Consider the following 7,230-nt stretch of genomic DNA (forward strand, 5'->3'; position numbering starts at 1 on the left):
CGGGGACCTTGCAGATGCTGCTGGCCTGGGGAGGTGGGTGACTCTGTGAACTTGCTCTTTAGGTTCCCTGAAGACCTTCCTTCAGGCCTGTGTCTTAAATAGGAGCCCATGGTTTCCATTTTCTGAGAGTTCCCTCTTGCTTTCTACTTTTGTTCTTGCTTTTCAATTTGCACTCTCCAGTGTGTTAGGGCAGCACTTCTCAGTCTTTTTTTTTTTCATGTTGCCCTTCTTTCTTCTGCCCACAGAGACTTTTTAGATATTTTTTAGATATTTAGATATTTTTTCTTAATTGCCCTGCACTGTGAAAGTTTGATAGCATAGATATACTGTGTATGTAGTTATGTACTCTATGAATATCTTTTCTTTGTACATAGAAAAAGGAAGTGTAAATCTTACTCTTTGTATCCAGTGTAGTTAAGAATGACAGAAAGTTTTAAGCTATAATTTAAATGTAAAAGCTACTGAATTTTATTGTTTCCTTATAAGCTCAGTTTTCAGAGTGACTTTAATGTCATATGTTTACTTATATAAGTAGGTATGTATCCAATTACATATTGCAATAAAATTTACATAAATACTTGATAATAATACCAAGATATAGACATACTTAAAAGTCATTCAAAGCTGCTCAAATCATTGAATAACTTAAAAATAGTTCTTTAGTATTTATTTTCAGTATTTATCATTGAATTTTCTTCATGTCAGAAAATAATTTTTAGTTTTACTGCCTACTAGATATTCATCTGGATATTATCAACATTTTTTCTCTTTAGTACTTTGACATGTTGAACCACCTTTGTCGAATTCTGTAAGAAAATATAATATTTTTTGTATTTTATTTGCAAAAACAAGTTTCCATTTTTATTTAATCTGGAGGCCAAATCACACCGAGGTTCAGACATAAGCAACATGCACAAGACAGACAGTGGTTTCTCAGAAGTACAGAAAGGCCACCTCTCACAATATGACTTTGAGATAAAGCAAAAGGTGGAAAGTCCTCCAGTGAACCATCTAGTCATCTTAGGTGTACCACTGATCTTGTATACAATTTGTTTATATTCCATAAACTCAATCTCAATGCTTCTCTTATGTATGATACACAAGAAAGGCCAAAGACAGAAATAAATACTAAGGGGTTAGATTTTGTTGTATCAGGTTGAGCTTTGACATGTAATAACTAATCATTGTAATGACAATATTTGTTCAATTCCAGAGAACTAATGTCTGCATGCGTGGAAGCAGCATTATCCCCAGTGAGAAAGCATGATTTAGGAATCACCATCCATTTGGATCTTTCTCTCTGTTCCTTTGCATTAAATTTCAGATTTCCCAAAGACTTTCAAGTTCCAGTATGAGCCTATTATTTTCAAATAAAGGAAGCCATCTTTGTAATGAATTCAGAATAGGACAAATATTGTTTATTTCATGGGAAGATTTAACTTTTGGCTCTGCTCCTGAATTCTTTTGATTTTACATTGAATTTTATGCTGTCAAAGCCCCCTATATTCTAAACTTCAGATAATAAGGATGTGATTATCTTTGGCAAATCAGCTCTGTAGTAACTGAACCCTGATTTCTTCTCTGTGGTGTCCTCTGTAACCAGGCCCAGTGTAATCGCTCAACAAGTTGTTTTTTGGTTATTTATGTATTTATCCACTTTTGGCTACCCTGGGTCTTCACTGCTTGCCGGGGCTTTCTCTAGTTGTGGCCAGTGGGGCTCACTCTTCCCCGCAGCTCCTGGTTTCCTTCCTGTGAGTCTTCTTTGGGCTTCAGCAGCTGCAGCACGTGGGCTCTAGAGCAGGGTCTCAGGATCAGTGGAGCGCTGTCTTAGTTGTTCTGTGGCAGGTGGACACTTCCTGCACCAGGGATCGAACCTGTCTCTCCTGAGGAAAGATTCTTATTCACTGCACCACCAGGGAAGTCCTCAACAAGTCATTTTAGCCAAAGCAGTTTCTCAGATTTCCTCCTACTACTGGAAGGCATTTACAAATGACCAAGCTATTTTGCCTCATCTGGGCCCTATTTCCCGGAATTATAATAGGCAGTGGCTGGTATTTCCATTCTATTCTTGCTGGTGCCAGTCATGCCGAGTTTGTTGCTAAAACCACTAGTGTCTCCTACCTTGAAGGCACACGTGGTCTGGGATTCAATAGCAAGTCCAACACACTTTTCAGCTTTTGCCCAGCACTATATTAAACTCAAGAGGACGCCTCACCCCTAATGGTCCTCAACTAGGTCATGATTCCAGAAAACATCTACTTCTACTGCATTGACTAGGCTAAAGCCTTTGACTTTGGCACAACAGACTGTGGAAAATGCTTCAAGAGATAGGAATACCAGAATATCTTACCTGCCTCCTGAGAAATCTGTTAGATTAGCAACAGTTAGAACTGGACATGGGACAAATGACTGGTTCTAAACTGGGGAAAGGGTACATCAAGACTGTATACTGTCACCCTGCTTATTCAACTTATATCCAGAGTACATCATGTGAAATGACAGGCTGGATGAAGCACAAGCTGGAATCAAGATTGCTGGGAGAAATAGCAATAACCTCAGACATGCAAATGACACCACCCTTATGGCAGAAAGCAAAGCGGAACCAAAGGAACACTTTCAGTAAAGATGAAAGTGAAAGAGGAGAGTGAAAAAGCTGGTTTAAAACTTAAAACATTCAGAAAACGAAGACCATGGCATCCGGTCCCATCACTTCATGGAAAATATATGGGGAAACAATGCAAAGAGAAACTGACTTTATTTTCTTGGGCTCCAAAATCACTGCAGATGGTGACTGCAGCCAGGAAATTAAAAGACACTTGCTCCTTGAAAGAAAAGTTATCACAAACCTAGACAGCATATTAAAAATCAGAGACGTTACTTTTCTGACAAAGGTCCATCTGGTCAAAGCCATAGTTTTTCTAGTAGTCATGTATGGATGTGAGAGTTGGACTATAAAAAAGCTGAATGCTGAAGAATTGATGCTTTTGAACTGTGGTGTTGCAGAAGACCCTTGAGAATGCCTTGGACTGCAAGGAGATCCAACCAGTCCATCTTAAAGGAAATCAGTCCTGAATATTCATTGGAAGGACTGATGCTGAAGCTAAAACTCCAATACTTTAGCAACCTGATGTGAAGAGCCAACTTATTAGAAAAGCCCCTGATGCTGGGAATGATTGAAAGCAGGAGGAGAAGAGGACGACAGAGGATGAGATGATTGCATGGCATCACTGACTCCATGGACATGAGTTTGAACAAGCTCTGGGAGTTGGTGATGGGCTGGGAAGCCTGGCATGCTGAGTGCATGGGGTCACAAAGAGATGGACACGACTGAGGGACTGAATTCAACTGAAGTCATGAGAGAGAGAACATGCTGGTGTCATACACAGAGCCATGTATCTGAACTCAGACTCTCCCTGATGCTCACAGCTCACAGCAACCAGGCAGTTTACCACAACACTCTTTGGTGGATCTTTACCGACATGGCAATCACTACTACATTGATGCAGATACTTCAGAGAATCCTCACAAGGAATGATGAATGATCATTTTCATGCTCCATTTTATTCCACTGCATCGGCTGTTGAGTTCCATTTCAGGATGACTTCCAGTATTTGACACATAATAATTAAAGGCTTATGACAGGTTGAAACTCTAGAGTTTGGGTATGAATCCCTGATCTCCTATTTCAGCCTACTAACCTGCGTTTTTTGTCTGTTTGTTTGTTTGTTTTTGTTGTTGTTGTTCAGTGAGACTATATTCTTAGAAGCATGTAGACTTTAAAGCCCTTTATGTTCTGAGTGGTTAGGACCCCACAAAATTCATATCTTGAAGTCCTAAAGCCCAAAATCACGATATCAGGTGATAGACCTTTTGGGATATGCTTAGGGTGTCAGGATGGAGACCTCACAAAAGGAAATAATGCCCTTATCAAAGAGGTGGATATAAACTAGTCCCACACGGACTCTGCAGTGTCAGACCTGAAGCAGGCTCTCACCACAACTGGAACAAGCTGACATCCAGTTCTCAGATATCCAGACTCGAGAACTAACTTGCAGCAATACATTTCTGGTCTTTGTAAACTACCCAGTCTATGCTATTTTGTTGAAGAAGCTTGAACAATAAGATATATCATGCCCTGTTTTATCCTAAGAATACCTGCAGGAGTCTGTAAAATACCTGAAAGGAGAAATCAACTTCCTCAACTCCGTTTCCTAGACATGTCATCTGGGCCGTAACATTTCATGAGCCCAATCAATATTCATGTAACATCAATTCACAAGGATGGTAATGATAGGAGAAAAAATAATACCAACATCTCTTAAAAGATATGATGTGATAACACAATAATTTAAATATTCTTCATGGTTCTACAAGGGAGGCTATGATGACATAATGTGTGAGATGATTTTTAAAGATCATTTGCAGAAATATTTTCTTCAAGTTTGCATTTTCAATATTTGGAAGGTGTGGTGAGTAGAAGGCCCACTGTCCACTTTTAGTTCAGTGATTCTCAAGTACTTGCAAGGAGCTGCCTGATCATTCTTTCGTTGTCTCCCTCAGGTAATAAGGAAACACTTTGTCTACACGTGTAGATGATTTTCTCATTAGCCTATGCCTTGGGAGTCAATCCGTATGCTTCCTTCAAATAGTCTATGATGCTCTGAATTCTGAGTGACATCACTGTCATCTTCCCCAAGCTGAAACTGTGACATAAGAGTTTGTCAGAGAGTGTGCAAGCAAGAACAATGGATTTCCCCTTGCACACCCACGAAGAGCCCATTAGGACAAATAGTGCAAAAATGAAAAAATAGTCTTGTGCACTGAACTTGTCCTCTCTCTGAATCATCCAATTATTTTCCAGCTTCCTTGCCATGAGACTCCCATGAGGGTAAGTCCAGGCCAAGTAATGTGAGAAGAAGTGCTATTACCCCATCTAGTCCTGGTCCCTGGAAGCATCCCATGTGATCCACCAGACTTTTCTCTTTGCCTCAGGGAGAATAGACTCAAGTACTACAGGCAAATTTGGAGCCTCAGGTTGATGATGGAAAAAAAGTCTCAAAACAATGGCACCAATGTTCTCAACTCACTCTTTGGAGGAGCGCAAGCTAGAAGATTCACCTGATCAAGAACGCCTGCATTATGCTCTTCAAAGAAGGAAAGAAAAGTGTCCATTAGAATCAAATATCTGACACTTTGCTGTTTACCTGTTAAAGAAGCTAAGCATTATGTGAACTGACAAATACCTTTAACAACATACTCTCTTTAAACCTTTTCCACAAACGAATAATTTCATATGTTGAAAACAGCAAATACCCTCAAAACACATACAAAAATCTTCTAAATTATGTTATAATATTATTTATTTAAGAAAAAAGATTGTGTTTCTCTGTCTAAATATTTTTGTAAAATTGTGATTTTCATTTCAGACATTTTTAAGCTTGTGAGCAAACAGATGATCACTTTGGAGGCTTAAGCAAACAACAGTCTGATTGAGTGGAGAGTGTCACAAGTATAATTTTCATTTTATTTGTTGACTTTTCTTGAGGATTCTTACATGAAGAAAAGGCAATTTTCAATTTCCACTCTGACAACCTCCCAGGCACAGGGGCTGTATTCCTTTCCCTTCTAGTAGAGATGGATTCTTTGGAAATACTTCCGGACAGCAATTCCCAAATCGGGACAATCCAGAGTCACTTCTTCCCGCTGTTCCAAGGTCTGATCCAGGCTGGAGTGGTTTTTGAGGAGGGCGCTGTTCCAAGCAGCTCAGCTGCTCTCCCTGGTGAAGAGGTTGAAGATCTGCTGGAGCATCAGTTGGTGATAACAGGTGCCTTGAGTCATCTGGATTGGGGTGATAGTCTCTCTTCTCCAAGGAAACTTGAAGTCGTGTCTGTGCTCTAGGCATGACTGAGAGGGGATCGTTTTCATCTGTCTCAAATGTATGAAGAATTTGTTGTCAAGGGGACAAGCAGGGATGGAGCAGAGCTTGACTCCTGCCACTAGCAGATAGATCTTGGCCACAGAGAGTTTCCGTGAGTCACTGGGAGGCCACCAGGGGGCGCGCGGACACCACTAGTCAATGAGCGAAAGGTTTCTTCATCAGGTCCTGGCACAGCGCGCTTCTCTGGGCTTTCACAGGAGGGCGGAGGATGTCTTCTTACAGGTTTTATAGTGAGTTTCCGAGTTCTGAGAGTTCGTTTCAGCGGGTTTGGCAGCCTTTTCAGCAGGAAAGGCGTCGCTGTCAGAGACCAGGTTAGTACTCCTTGAGTAGTGCACTCAGAAATCTTCAATCCGAGCCCTCGCCAGAGACGTTTTGTGTGGTGGCAAGCCCGGAACCTTGCGTTTTCTGCTTTCCCCTGAGTGTCGTGCTTTCTTCTCACACGGAAACTTGAGCGACGCCACTTTTACAAAGAAAATGCGTTTAGGGAGGTGTTTGAACCGGAGAATCAGAGCGACTTGGGGGCCGATTTTACAGATTCGGGCTCCTTTCTGTCGCAATGAAGGGACCGCTCACGGAAAGGGGAGCTGGCGGCGGCGACGGGACGAAGGGACGGTGTTGGGGACGCCCTGGGGGTGTCCGGGCGCGGTCCCCACCCGAGGACGGGGGACTTTCAGGGTGTCGTTCAAGGAATTGGCCCTGAAGTGGGGGAATAAGTATTGAACAACTGAAAAGTAGGGATATTCAAAAACTCACAGCACTGTATTTTTATGCGTTTAAATTTGGATTTAATTATATTTGTCACATTAAATAGTTCACATTTTTTATTTTTGAAATATTTTATGAAACCATTTAAAATATTATATATATGATATTAAAATATGTGAGTATTGAAATGTTTATTCATTTATGAAAATATTTAATTGTTAGATAATATATTAAAATATGAGTATTAGATGATATTAATATTTATTAGTATTTTATTAAATTCTTTTTAAGCTATGGTTTATACTGAAACAAGAATTTAATATAATTTTACTTTACTGACTTTAATGGAAGCCAACTCAATATATTCAAGATCACTTCTTTATTTGTTTGACAATTTGTTGTGACTCTGTGAAGTCTTAAATAATTATCTTTAACTCGAGATTCTGAAACACCTCTGCCAGCACTCCACCTTGAGTGTAGCGTAGCAAAAGGAATTAGTGCAGATGTCCCTGGTCCAATGATTAAGACTATGCTTTCAATGCAGGAGGTGCGAATCTGATGTGTGGCTGGGAACTAACATCCCACAT

At 40.3% G+C, this 7,230-nt stretch overlaps 1 pseudogene; it reads right to left on the reverse strand.

The window, feature by feature from the left end:
- Nucleotides 1–5,550: 5,550 nt before the first annotated feature.
- LOC133048467 (interferon alpha-7-like) lies at nt 5,551–7,230 on the reverse strand (annotated as a pseudogene).

Source organism: Dama dama, chromosome 29 (assembly GCF_033118175.1).
Source record: "Dama dama isolate Ldn47 chromosome 29, ASM3311817v1, whole genome shotgun sequence".
NCBI lineage: Eukaryota > Metazoa > Chordata > Mammalia > Artiodactyla > Cervidae > Dama > Dama dama.